The 15,160-nt window shown below is 44.1% G+C and overlaps 1 protein-coding gene across 2 annotated transcripts in view; it reads right to left on the reverse strand.

Annotated features, from left to right (window-relative positions):
* Positions 1 to 7,178, reverse strand: part of BMF (Bcl2 modifying factor) — a 100,331-nt gene extending 93,153 nt beyond the window's left edge. The window contains exon 1 of one of the 2 annotated variants that reach the window (XM_089671336.1): positions 7,051 to 7,178. The gene's annotated coding sequence lies outside the window, so the exon portion shown is untranslated. The remainder of the gene's footprint in view (positions 1 to 7,050) is intronic. The other variant, XM_089671338.1, reaches the window with a different exon arrangement.
* Between the last annotated feature and the right edge of the window lie 7,982 nt (positions 7,179 to 15,160).

The raw sequence follows: 15,160 nt of genomic DNA on the forward strand, positions 1-15,160 counted from the left end.
AGTGTGCCCGGTGACTAAGAGTGCCCCCACTCTGGATAATTGAGCACAGAGGTGCCTTTGGACAGTAGCATTGTCAGTGTAGGGGGAGGGGAGAGGTAAATATACTAGCAGATTTAAATTTACTAACAATTTGAAGCTCCAGCTAATACTTTATCAGCAGTTACAAGAAACAGTTTTTTTCCTTTTGGGATAAAGGTTTTACATAAATAAGTAAAAGCTGATCATTGTAAGCATTCTGCTAGTGTTAAATGGTTTTCTCATCACTGTAACTAATACAGTCTGCTGGAGAGCTTGTTCTTTTGAAAAATAACAGACTTACTGGCTAGATCACCAGATGAAAGTAGAAGACAGAAAGCCTAAACAAGAATACACATGCAGCCAACACATCTAAGAAATAGTAAGCTGCCATCAGGGGCGGACTGACTATTTGGAAACTCGGGCACTGCCTGAGGGCCTGGGGTCAGTAGGGGGCCCCATGAGATGCCCTTGGTACCTTTTTCATAGGCTTTTTTTAATTTGGGCAAGGACACAGGGGCCCCATGATCCCCTATTGCCCGGGGGCCCCATGAGTTGTCAGTCCACCTCTGGCTGCCATGTAATAAATGTTTGCTTTTGGGTTTAATACCATTTTTAAAGCAAAAAGAGTTGAGGCTTATATTAAAGTGGTTGTAAAGGCTTCTGATTTTTACCTTAATTCTGTCTCTGCATTAAGGTAAAAACCCTTTTAAGTGCAGCTCCTGCCCAGCCGCGCTCACGATCCAGCGCTATGCCCAAGAGCAGCAGTGCTGCTCTCACTCCCCCTCCTCACTGGACAGCACTTTGCTGCTGTCAATCAAATCCAGTGACTTGGGACCAGGGGGCGGGACCAAGATGCACTGTCTGTCAATAGACACACACAGCACGGCTCAGGATCAAGCCCATCCATGTGCTACCATATGAAGCAGCTTCCTATGGTGGCACATGGAGCAGAGGAAGGGCCCAGAGCACTAGTGTGGCCCCTTAGAAGAGGAGGATTGGAGCCACTCTGTGCAAAACCATTATACAAAAGATCAAATATAACATGTTTGTTAATAATTTGTTTTAATCACATTAATTATGACATTGGCGCTATAATTTGTTGCAGGTTTACAATCTCAGATAGTGCTTGTATATTATCTAAAGTGAGAATAGTTTGCAGGAATGCTACAATCAGAAAAAAAAAATTGAGTCATGATGGAAGTAAGTTAGGCATTTGGCAAAAGAGATCTGCTATTATATAATACAATGTAACAATGCTGCTAAAGTCTTCGGAATGGATACTTTTCTTTGACCCCCTCAATGTACACAACTGAGGAAGCCAGCCCTGGCAGTGGACAGGACCTCTATGACTGTTATCCCAATGGCACCCTTATCCATACAGCAAAAGTTTTGACCAATTCAGAATAGAGGCAAAAACTCTCCGTTATTGAAGGCAACGTTCAGCACCGCAGACAGGTCCACGTTTATGTATAAAGGATATAAAAGAGAAGTCATGCTGATTCATTCTTTTGCTTTTACGTAGGCCGCTTTCACACTGATCAGTTTTTCTTGTTTTTGCGTTACAAAAAGCGGAAGAAAAAACGCATGACTATTAAATCCTATGGAACTCTTCGCACTGGTCAGCTGCAGGTGCGCTGCATTTTTCAAAGTCCTGCAAGCTGCATTTTTGGTGCGCGTTTGGTGTGGTAAAAAAGCCACACCAAAAAATGCACCTCCCTATTGAAATGAATGGAAAATGTATCAAAAACGCATAAACAATGTGGCAAAAACGCATTAAAAACTCACGGATGGTTGTGTTTGTGGCTGACCTTGGGATCATGTAGGCTTCTGTCCAGTATTTGTATGTTGTTCTAGGCTGCTGACAAGATAAGATCTGGAGAAGCTGTTAGCTATTAAAAGTCATGATGCTGTAAATCATAATCTAGGTTATAAAAAGTGCAGCTTCATTGTTGGACAGATGCTGGTGTGTTGAGTCATCTGGGACTCTGACAGTGAGAACTTTGATACTTCTACCTTCCATTATCAAGCTGCAGCCATCAGAAAGTGCTTTCAGACGCACTGATTGAAATACATGGGATGCAACTTGTCATGCGACTTTGAAGTCCTAAGTCACATGACAAATCGCATTGGGGTGAACGGGGGCTTACTCTCCCTTCTAGATTCTCCTTTCATTTTATAACATGAGGAATAGAGTAGGAGTTGGGAACTCCAGCACAGGGGTGGACTGACAACTAATGGGGCCCCTGGACAATAGGGGATCATGGGGCCCCTGTGTCCTTGCCCAAACTCAAAAAAGCCTATGAAAAAGATACCAGGGGCATCTCATAGGGCCCCCTACTGACCCCGGGCCCTCGGGCAGTGCCCGAGTTTCCAAATGGTCAGTCCGCCCCTGCTTCAGCATGTATATCCATCACCCTACCCCTTGCATTCTCCTACAGCATATACACAGCTATACACTTCTGGCAAAGTTGCGTGGATGTGTCTCCCCACTGAGGTTCCATCTAACAACCCCTATGTCCCCCCTATGTCACTGCTGTGCCCTGTAGTGATGAAGGGGTCAGAGGATGGAACAATGGTGTGGCAGCAGGAAACACCGACAAACGACACTCCTGGAAGTGTCAAATGTTGAAGAGACTGGTGGAGGCTGTAGTGCTTGAATAAAGGGAAAGTTGGAGTTGAGGGCAGTTACCAACTCTTCATTTGCAGAAACCCTCCAGCATATTGTTTTTTATATGGAAGAGTCACTCTTAACCAGGGGCGGACTGACCATTTGGAAACTCGGGCACTGCCCGAGGGTTCGGGGTCATTAGGGGGCCCCATGAAATGCCCCTGGTACCTTTTTCAAAGGCTGTTTTTGAGTTTGGGCAAGGACACAGGGGCCCCATGACCCTCTATTGCCCCATGAGTGGTCAGTCCCCCCTGCTCTTAACTTAGAGCTCCTCTTAATTTGAAATGTGACAAACTCTTATCAATAAGCCTTTTCATGACTGAGTAAGCACCAATTTGCAGATGGAAAAAAAGAGACAGTTAAACATGAAAACCACTCTGGGAGATGCATATGATGAATATATTTTATACATTAACCAATTATATATAAAATATATAAAACATTAGTGCGCTGTACATTAAAAAAATCATAAACAATGATAAATCAAATAAATACTGCTACATAAAAATGTGCATAAATTAATTGAAATGATATATTAACAAATTATACAATGTACATAGTGCTGACATTTTCCTTGCAGAGCTTTGCAGAGAATTCTGACCCATTCACATCAGTCACTGTTCCCCAACGGCCAATTAGGTTACAAGTATGGATTGTGGCATTAAACCCAACACATGGAGAACATCCAGATATACAGTGTCCCTGGTGGGAACTGAATCCAGAATCCCAATGCTGAATGACAAGAATGCAAACCACTTCATCACTGGATGTACTGTACACAATACTGAATATACATCCCATATATAAAGTCACTATACAAGTATATTCCTACAGTTGTAGATGAAGCAAAAGAAAACCAGAATGATACCAATATAAAGCTCATAATGTCTTACAGGCAATCCAAACTTACTGTGACATGAAGATCCAAGCTTTCCAAATGAAATAATACAAAGTCATGTCCATGTTTAGATATATTCTTCACAAATGTACACCTTTATGCATCACAGTACAGTGTAATCACACAAAGACAAGTTCTATTGTTTGGACAGTTCTGGGCCCACTTTCAGATTATACAACATCTATTCTCAACAAGAGTTCTGTGGAAGCCCAGGGTTCTTCCAGAGGTTGCTGAGGTTTCCTTGAGCTTTGGCTGATTGATCTTCCATATGATGGTACCTACATAATTCGGAGTCGAACAATGTTTGGCAGAGCCCTCAGAATGACACCCATTATCTCCTGGTCAGTCTGTAAAGGTGGCATTGTAGTGAAAGCGTTCTCCCCAATGACAACCAATGTAAGGGGCATTCTACCCAATGACAACCAATGTAGGGGCATTCTACCCAAAAACAACCAATGTATGGGGCATTCTACCCAAAAACAACCAATGTATGGGGCATTCTACCGAATAACAACCAATGTATGGGGCATTCTACCCAATAACAACCAATTTAAGGGGCATTCTACCCAATGACAACCAATGTATGGGGCATTCTTCCCAATGACCCCCAATGTAAGGGACATTCTCCCCAATGACCCCCAATGTAAGGGGCATTCTCCCCAATGAAAGGGACATTCTCCCCAATGACCCCCATTGAAAGGGACATTCTCCCCAATGACCCCCATTGAAAGGGACATTCTCCCCAATGACCACCAATGTAAGGGGCATTCTCTCCTATGATTACCAATGTAAGTGGCATTATACCCAATGACCTCCATATTTAAGGGGCATTCTCCCCAAAGGCCACCAATGTAAGGGGCATTCTCCCCAAAGGCAACCAATGTAAGGGGCATTCTCCCCAAAGACCACCAATGCAAGGGGCATTCTTCCCAAAGACCACCAATGCAAGGGGCATTCTCCCCAAAGACCACCAATGCAAGGGGCATTCTCCCCAAAGACCACCAATGTAAGGGAAATTCTCCCCAATGACCACCATTGTAAGGAACATTCTTCCAACTGACATCCAATGTAGGGGACATTCTCCCCAAAGACCCCCAATGTAAAGGGCATTCTCCCAAATGACCCCCAATGTAAGGGGCATTCTCCCCAAAGACCCACAATGTAAGGGAAATTCTCCCCAATGACCACCAATGTAAGGAACATTCTTCCAACTAACCCCCAATGTAAGGTACGTTCTCCCCAAAGACCCCCAATGTAAGGGACATTCTCCCCAAAGACCACCAATGTAAGGGGCATTCTCCCCAAAGACCACCAATGTAAGGGGCATTCTCCCCAATGACCACCAATGTAAGAAACATTCTTCTAACTAACCCCCAATGTAAGGTACATTCTCCCCAAAGACCCACAATGTAAGGGGCATTCTCCCAAATGACCCCCAATGTAAGGGGAATTCTCCCAAATGACCCCCAATGTAAAGGGCATTCTCCCAAATGACCCCCAACGTAAGGGGCATTCTCCTAAATGACCCCCAACGTAAGGGGCATTCTCCACAAAGACCACCAATGTAAGGGACATTCTCCCCAATGTAGGGGATATTCTTCCCACTGACCACTGGTATAAGGAGTACTCTTCCTAATGACCCTCGATAATCAAAGTGGTATTAAACCCAAAAGCAAATCTGTATTATACTGCAGCTTACCAATTCTTAGATGTGATGGCTGTATGTATTTATTTTTTTTTAGACTTTCTTTCTTCTACATTATTTTCATCTGGTGATCTGTCCAGCAAGTCTGTTGTTTTTCAGAAGAACAAGTTCTCCAGCAGAATGTATCAATTACAGGGATGAGACAAACCATTTCCCACTGACAATGTTGCTTACAATGATCATCTTTTATTTATGTAAAAACTTTATCCCAAAAATGAAAAAAAAAAAAAACCTGCTTGCAGTAACTGCTTATCCCCTTCCGGCCTGTGCTTCCCGGCCCTTTAAGAGGTTTCAGACGCCAGGAGGTGGAGATGGGCATTTCGGATGTGTGACCGCCGTGATTGGCTGTCACATGATTGGAAAGCTCCCAATCTCAAGGAGCTTTTTGTTACCCGCCGATAACTGTGGCGGGAACGCGCAGGGTGTGTACTCTCGCCACAACTTTATTTAGATTTTGGTACGCATATACGTGGCCTCTCGGCGTTAAAGTGTTACTAAACCCACAACAGTAAAATCAGTCTGTATATGCAGTAAAGCATGCTTGTTATACTCACTGTGGAACCTAAGGGGTTAATCCTCTGCATTGTATAAAAGGGACGTTTCATCCTGTCTTCTCTGTGCCTCCTCTTGTTCAAATGTCCACGTCTTATCTCCTGGGAAGACAGACTGAACCTGTAACCATTTGGCACATGCTCAGTTTAGTGTGTAGTGCTAGAGAGGTTTTATTTTTTTTCTTGGGAGAGTGCATGTGATCAGCACAGGGCCAATCAACACTGTCCATACAGAGGTCAGGGGTTCTGCATCCTGCTACAGAAGAAAGAAAACTCCTCCTACAAGCTTTAACCAGTGCTCAGCTGGACACTGATAGAAGCCACAAGACTGCTCTAACTGCTGATGAGAAAAGGTATTTAGCAGTTTATATTTACTAAAATAATTGCATTTCCATGTTGTGTGTACTGTGGGAGACCAGATATAGTGAATGCAGGGTCCTGGGTTTAGTAACACTTTAAGGCCCAACATATATGTGTACGGCTGGCGGGAAGAGGTTAAAAAGCGTTAGCTGAATTTTGCCTTCAATTTGTTAGTGTATCTAAATCTGCTAGTTCATCTAACCCCAGACTGACAAGGATATTGCCCAAAGTTGCCCCCTTGTGCTCCTTCTTCCAGAGTGGTGGCACTCTAATACAGGAGGTGTGTTACTGGCCAGATCACCAGGTGAAAACAGAGGGGGAAAAGTACCTAAAACAGAAAATGACTGCAGCCACCACATCTAATGACTGGCAATATATTCCATTTGTGGGGTTATTAGTGCTTTTGTTGTAGTTGTGCTTCCTGTGGGGTGAAGGTAGGTTGGTGGTAGGTGGGTGATGGGCACAGGGGGTGCAGATCTGAACAGATGCGGGGTGACAGCTGTCTCCTGTACACAGATCCTCCTCCTGACGTCTGTTTATTGGACAGTTCCCGGACTGGGGGCCCCCGGCTGTCATCTATAGGGCCCCCATAGGGTGGAGGGTGATCAGACCCTAGACAGGACACTGTGCCCTCCATACACTCAGAACTACTCCGGGGAGCGATGACAGTGAGCGGACACCCGGCTGTACTGACCCTCCGTCTGTATCCTAGAAGCCGCACACCCGGAGATCAACAGTGACCGGCTCACGGTGAGTTGTGTGTGTCCATCCCGTACCTGCAGAGTACACAGCCGCCACCGTACACCATGACACCCCGATATACACATCCCCGACACCCCGCACTTCTCACCTGCTCCCGGTACTGCGATCCGCCTCTCACCTGCTGCTCAGCTCCTCCGTCCCGGTAGCCGGGGATCATTGAAGTCTATGGAGGAGATGGGGAGCCGGGAGCCCGGCAAAGATCGGGAGGAGCGTTCCTCTGTTCCCGACACGCCCCTTCATCCATCACCATCCAATGACGCTGCTCCCTTCTACCCTTCATCTGCATAAATGTCCTGGCTCCTCCTCCCCCTCTCACCATTGTTTGTGGTGTCCGCTGTCTGTCAGTGGTGACGTTTGATGACGTCACACAGCACACACTTTTTGTTTTCTCTCTCTTTTTGCTGCCCCCTTGTCTTCCATGTCAGGAGGCTGTTCTCTGCGGGTTGGCTGTGAAGTTCATGGGAGGACAGGGAGCTGCGAGCCTGGATTGTTTTTTTTTACAGCTGATTCAGTATTGATTTCAGAAGTCAGCACCCCAAAGTTGTCACTTTCATGGCCAGTGCTTTTTTTTTCTGTATCAAAAACGCTTTGATTTCATATGGCATAGCTCACACCAGTGCGTTCCAGTTCCAGAAACAAACGTAGAACATGCATTTTTTCTGCACTGAACTGCTCTGCACTGTAAAACGCATCATAAAAGCACCGGAATGCACCAGAACACACATGCCATTATTTAAGTTGAATAAATAGGGGAAAAATAAACCAGAATGCTGCAAAAAGGCATAAAAATGCGTTAGAACACATTGGAATGCATCAAAAACGCACGTACAGAAACAGACATACAGAAACGTATCTGGACTCATTTTTATAGAGTGAACCAGCCCTCAGCCTTGGTCCACACTGCTGCGGTTCTAATGCATTCCAGAACACATAGATTTGTATGTCAAGAGAGATATGATGGCTTTCTGTGGAGGTCGTCCACACCTATGCATTCCAAATGCAATTTCCAAAAGGGTCCTGTGAGTGGTTCGATGCGGTGCGTTTTTAAACCCCATAGACTTGAATGGAAAGAGCAGTGAAATCGCAGAGGTGTTCAAATGCAATGCAATTTCAGTGTAAGATGCACCTATTTTTAATGTCACAAAATTAGCCAGACTAAAAATTGCATCTGTGTAAAATCGCATCAGAATCGCACCACAACTGCTCCCAAGATCGCACGTGAGCCTGGGTTCACAGCTGTGCAGTGCAGGACATGTGATTTGCAAAGAAATCACACTTCATTCCTGTACAAATCACGTGCAATGTCTGTGCGGTGCAATTTGAGCCATTCATTTTGTATGGCTTAAATTGCACTGCATCCTCACCAGAATGGAGCCTTTTTTGCCGCACCAGAATTGGATCAAATTCTGGCATTTTGCGAGCTATTTCATTTAACATTTGGCACCCATATCAGATCACATGAATGCCGTGTGATTTAAATGCGATGTGGGAAATGCACAGATAATTTTTGCTTATCCCAGATATAAGCTTTAACTGCTTTCCACCCGGCCACTGTACATAAATGGCCAGGTGGGGCAAATGCCAATCTGAGAGGATGTTCTCCTACATCCTCTCACTTCTGGTGCTCACGCATGGCCTTAGGCAAGATCCTGTGATGGCTGTGTCCAATCAACTTCTGTCACAGTGTATCAGTGCACAAAACATCTGTCAAAGTGTGCCAGTCACTCATCAACATCTGCAATATTGTCCCCTTGCAACATCAACAACTATCAGTGTCCCTAGTTAAGCATCAACATCTCTTGGTGTCCCTACTGGATCATCATCATCTGTTGCTGTCCCTAGTGGACTGTCAACATCTGTCAAAGTGTACCAGTGCACAAAAATATCTGTCATAGCGTACCAGTGTCCCATCAACATCTGTTACAGTGTACCAGTGTCCCATCAACATCTGTTACAGTGTACCAGTATCCCAGCGACATCTGTAATAGTATCCCATTGCAACATCAACCTCTGTTAGTGTCCAATTACAACACCAACACCTGTCCCTAGTTCACCTTCAACATCTGTTAGTGTCCGTAGTGAGCCTTCAACATCTGTTGGTGTCCCAATGGACCATCACCATCAGTGTCACTAGTGGAACGCCAACATCTGTCAATGTCCCAGTGGACCATCAACAACTGTTGGTGTCCCTAGTGGGCTCTCAACATCTGTCACAGTGGGCAAAATTCACTATCTTATCGCATCTGAGAATAGGTAGGATACCGCACAGCATTTAAAGAAAAAAAAATGTTTGAATTCACTAAAAGAAACGCTACTAAAATACCGCATGAGTTATTTTATCAAGTCATGTGGTATTTTAGTAGTGAAAAGCATGAGTTCATGTTTCAGCTGTCAGTGGGGTTCCCCACTGACAGCTGAATGTAAAAGAAAGAATTGCTGGCAATTAAAAACAAAAACAATTGAGTACTGTCCGTGATACTTTTTTATTTGCACTAATTACAGACACTACTCAATTGTTTCTGTCAAAAGTGCACTAACATGGCTACAATCACCTCAACAAGGACAAGGGCCTCTTCCCCACAACCCTGGCCAGTGGTTGTGGGGTCTGCAGGCAGGGGGCTAAGGGGGCCCCCAGATCCTGCCTCCCCCATGTGACTATGTATGGGGCAAAAACAGGAGACAGTCTTTGACAAGAAAAATAAAAGAATGTCCCCCAAAGTAGATCCAACGTCAATCACGATGCCCGCCGCCGACCCAGCATGCCTCAGTCAATGATGCCCCAAGAAGGCGGGGTCACACGGGTGATGTCACCGGGTTTCAATAAACCTTTACAAGGTGCCTTGGGGGGGGAAGCCCCCCTGCCACAAAGCACCCCTCCCATGGTGAGGGCATGTGGCCTGGTATGGTTCAGGAGGGGAGGGAGCGCTCAAAACCCATACCAGGCCTGAAGGTCTTTTTATGCGGTATTTACCTAGTGTTTTTGCTATTTTCGGCAAATATTGCCTACTAACAATAGTGAACTGACACTTTCAGTATCGCATGCGTTATGTGGTCATGTGACTGACTTAACTCATGCGATAAGCTTTAGTGAATTGTGCCCACTGTCCTAGTGCACATCAACATCTGTCACAGTGTCCCAGTCCACATCAACTTCTGTCAGCATCCCCAGTGCATATCAATATCTGTAGGTGTCCCAGACTCCCAGTGGACCAGGGGCGGACTGACCATTTGGAAACTCGGGCACTGCCCGAGGGCCCGGGGTCAGTAGGGGGCCCCATGAGATGCCCCTGGTACCTTTTTCATTGGCTTTTTTGAGTTTGGGCAAGGACACAGGGGCCCCATGATCCCCTATTGCCCGGGGGCCCCATGAGTTATCAGTCCGCCCCTGCAGTGGACCATCAACACCTGTCGGTGTCCCAGTGCACCAACATCTGCAATAGTATCCTAGTGCAAATCAACATCTGTCGGTGTCAGTGGGTCAGTAAATGATTCCAAAGAAGAAGAGGTCTCAACAAAGAGATTCAGGTGATCTGAAGAGGATCAGGCAACCACCAGCAGTTCTGTACATCTTGATGAAGTGGTGATCACCAGCAGTGCAGTACACCCAGATGATAGGCCAGGTACTAGTAGTGGAGTGTTGTGTCCACCACAAAGAATTAGGGCCCATACCACATGTGGTATCATCATACTTGGGAGGAGTAGCAGAATGTGTTTTGAGGTGTAATTCTGAGTATGACTGTTCTGTGTGTTAAAAAGATCTTAGAAATTGAAAACAAATTTTCATTTTCATTCCACATTCCCAAAAGCTTGTGGCAAAAAAATGACATGTCCAAAAGACTCATTATGCCTCATAAAAAATACATTGCTGTGTTTGCTTTCCAAAATGTGGTAATTTTGTGGGTATTTCCATTGTCCTGATAATCCAGGAACTCCAAAAATGTGATAGGTGGTCAGGAAATTAGATGTGTAATTTATGCCCTGAGAACGCCTAAAGGCACTCCTTGGATTTTGGGCCTCTCTATGTAGCTAGGCTGTGAAAAGTTTCACACATGTGGTATCACCATACTCAAGACGAGCAGCAGAATGCATTTTGGGGTGTGTTTCTTAGTATGCCCATGCTGTGTATTAGAAATATTTTATAAACTGATAGCTTTGCATAAAGAAATGTTTTCAGTTTCTCTCCACATTTTACAAAAACTTGTGGCAAAAAACTACATGTTCAGAAGACTCATTATGACTCAAAGAAAATTCAATGGGGTGTTTTCTTTCCAAAATGTGGCTATTTTGTGGGTGTTTCCATTGTCCTGGTGCTCCAGAGCCCTCAAAATTGTGACAGGTAGTCAGGAATTTAGATGCGTAATTTAAGATCCTTGAAAATGCAAAGGTGCTTTTTGAATTTTCGGCCCCTCTGTGTGGCTAGGCTGTGAAAAAAATATGGTATCCCCTTACTTGGGAGGAGTAGCAGAATTTGTTTTGGGGTGTATTTGCAAGTATGCCTATGCCGTGTGTGAGAAATAACTTGTTAAAATAACGATTTTGAGAAACCCCCCCCCCCCCCCCAATTTTATTGAATTTTTTAATTTTCAAAAACATTATGGGAAAAAATTACAACCTCAAAGAATTCACAGTGCCTCTTCCTGAATTCCTTGCGATGTCTACTTTCCAAAAAGTCATTTGCGGGGTATTAGTACTGTCCTGGCATTTTAGGACTTCAGGATATTAGATCCGTCAGTACACCAGAACTGATCGATTTTCATATATGTATATAGCTTTTAGACTCTTTGGCCTGGTTCACATCTATGCTTTTTTCAGTGTGTTTTCAGTTTTGCAGAAATGCACTACAATCCATTTAACGTGGTTTCCTATGGGTCACATTCACATCTGTGTATTTTTCACCGGTGCATTTTTGGAAAGGGTCAGGGACTTTTTTTCCCACAGCAGGTTGCGTTTTTGGGTCCATAGACTTCAATACAAATGCAGCAGAAACACATAAAAAACTAAATGTACTGCATGTTTTTTTTTTACGAGTTTCTGCTGAATTTTTGCTGGTTTCTCCCGCAAGACAACAGACACCTCCAAAAACTTGAAACGTATCAAAAACGCATTAATGAATGCAAAATGCGTTGACAAAATGCATCAACTGCAACCTCCATAGGTGTGAACCAGACCTATAACATTCACTCAGACTAAATAATATACACTGATTTGGGTTATTTTGACCAAAGAAATGTAGCAGATTAAATTTTGGTTTAAATTTATGAAGAACAATTTATTATTTGCAAAATTTTATAACAGAATCGAAGAAAAAACTTTTTTTTCTTCAAACATTTCAGTAATTTTTCAATTCCATAGCAAAAAGTAGAAAAACCCAGTGGTGATTAACCCCTTTGCGCCGGTGTTTCCCAGCCCTTTAAGAGTTTTAGAAGCTGGGAGGCAGGGTGGGATTTTAGGGTCATGTGACCGCCGTGATTCGCTGTCACGGCGGTCACATGAACGGAAAAGTCAGTGAGTCACGGACATATGTGTTGGGAGCGCGCAGTGCGCATGCTCTCAGCACATATGTATTTTCAAATGGTACGCAAATATGCGGCCGCTCAGCGTCAAGGCCCAGACGCTGAGAGACCGCATATTTGCATGTGCTCGGCGTCTAGGGGTTAAAGTACTTGAAACCCTCACATACAACTAGTGAAGTGACTGGCTTCAGATGATACACAGAATTGAAACAAATCATCTCACATAAGTTCTAGCAGTTTATCTATGGGCATCTTCCCCCTACATCCATTCAAAGTGCAGACTTTACACAGGATCTCTCAGCTCTGAAAAGCAGTGGGTGGGGAGCTGAAGTTACACTCAGTGAGGAGAGCTCTAAAAACTGATTGGAGGAAAGGGACACACACCCGATCACAAGGCACACAGGAACAGAGCTGGGGCTGTCAATCACAGGCTGTGCCCTCCCCTGTCACCATTTTTCTTTTGGTGTCAGGAAAACTCATCAGAAGGGACTCATACTAATAGCAGAGGAACAAGGCAGCAGACAGAAATTATATTTAGTCCTCTGGATTGAGACATACACTATATAGGGATATGCTTTGTTCATATTTCACATTTGAGGTTTACAAAAACTGAATACCACCAAAAGAAAGCTCTATTTTTTTCAAAAAAATAATTTGGATACAGTGTTGCATGACTGAGTAACTGTCATTCACACAATGCCTGAGAGCACTGAAAGCTGAAAATTGGCCTGGGCAGGAGGTGTTAGGTATTGAGGTGGTTAAGCAACACATCTACAAGTAGTTCCTTTTTCTGCTGTCAGCCTGACTAGACAGTGTTGGAGCAATAATGACCTTATGATGTAATCTCTCTGCCCTCTCCTTCTCCCCAACAGATGTAAATGCAGAATACTTGACTGTCTCCAAGTACTGCCCCTACCTCTTTCAGTGCTGCTGTACAGAGAATTACAGGAGGTTCAAATCAAGTCAAATTCAGGAATTTTTACTGGTTGCAAAAGAAAAAATTCTTCATGAACCAAATATATAACTGCTTGTACTGCATTTATTGTTGTTTTTTTAATATACTGTTTGTCTGGTCTTCAGTGTTAGGCTAGATTCATACTGTTGCACACTGGGTACAAGAGAAATGCATCGCTCTTTAGCAGACACATGGAGGTACCACTAATTCTTAAAGTGTTACTAAACCCAGGACCCTGCATTCACTATATTCGGTCTCCAACAGTACACAGACCATGGAAATGCAGTTTTTTTAGCACTGGTTAAAGCTTGTAGGAGGAGTATTCATTTTTCCCTGATTGACCTATGAGGCTGCAGGACCCCCGACCCTCTGTCTGGACAGTGCTGATTGGCCCTGTGCTGATCACATGCACTCTCAACAGAAAAAAAAACTCTCTAGCAATACACATCAAACTGAGCATGTGCAGCTTGTCTCCAAGGCTCTGTTCTATCAGCAGATGGATTGGGGACAGTAGAAGAAGGGAAGGATCAGAGACGTCAGGATCAAGCAGTGGTTTTACACAATGCAGAGGATTAACCCCTTAGGTTCCACAGTGAGTATACCAAGCATGCTTTAGGCTGGCCATACACTACACAATATTCTTACAATTTTCTGTCCAATTTCTGCCCATATTCCTTTAGATTTACCTTCAACTGTGTAGTGCAAGGGCCTGCCTAACTGGATACAATTGAAAGTGTTGTTTGGGTTTGACCTCCTATCATATGGTTTTTGGTAAATCTACAGCAAAAATCTCAAGAAAATTGAATAATGTATGGCCAGCCTTGTGACGAAACGAAAAAGACCCCAGCCCTTCTCACCAACTCGTGACCGAAGGACCAGCCGATCTCACACACACTGTCACTTGCGTAACAATGCCACTCTTAGCTGCTCCCTGCACAAAGATTTCCAGCTTGCGGGACTTCAGTCTATATGCCAGCAGCCTGATAGTTACTGGGTCAGGTTAATTACGCAATTAACCCTCCACACTGCCACCACCACCTTTTTACAGAGAAGGAGGAAACTCACAAATCTTAGCAGGAACACTATGATATTACTATAAGCGTCTGTAATACACACTGTCACCACAGACAGGGATATTCAGAGGATTATTACATACAGTAGCACTCTTCAAGAGACAGGGATTCTTTAGTTTGCATTAAAAGCTTTAGAGACAGTTTCAACACTTTTAAAAAAATAGAATTTATTACTAAAAAGGTAAAAATGATGCAATTAAAATATTTACAGAAAAAGATGTAACAAAGATACAAAGAGAATAAAACAACATAAATAAAAGAAAGGAGTTCAGAAGGCAGAATACTAGCAAAAGTCCTTTGTTTGAGCCAGGGGCGGACTGAACTTATGGGGCCCCCGGGCAATAGGTGATCATGGGGCCCCTGTGTCCTTGCCCAAACTCAAAAAAGTCTATGAAAAAAGTACCAGGCGCATCTCATGGGGCCCCCTACTGACCCCGGGCCCTCGGGCAGTGCCCAAGTTTCCAAATGGTCAGTCCACTCCTGGTTTGAGCAGAGTCCAATTGTCCAAACAAAAAGGTTGCCTTGGCTCTCACGTCTGTTAGATGTTTTCTGATAGATGTTAAATGAGAGCTGTCTTCTGCAGGCCTGTCAGTCTTTTTCTATCATATCAAAGGGGTGTCTCCTGAGAACAAATGACCAATCATCCAGTTTGGGGAT

Source organism: Staurois parvus, unplaced genomic scaffold, assembly GCF_062004578.1.
Source record: "Staurois parvus isolate SC_StPar_1 unplaced genomic scaffold, SC_StPar_1.0 ptg000104l, whole genome shotgun sequence".
NCBI classification, from domain to species: domain Eukaryota; kingdom Metazoa; phylum Chordata; class Amphibia; order Anura; family Ranidae; genus Staurois; species Staurois parvus.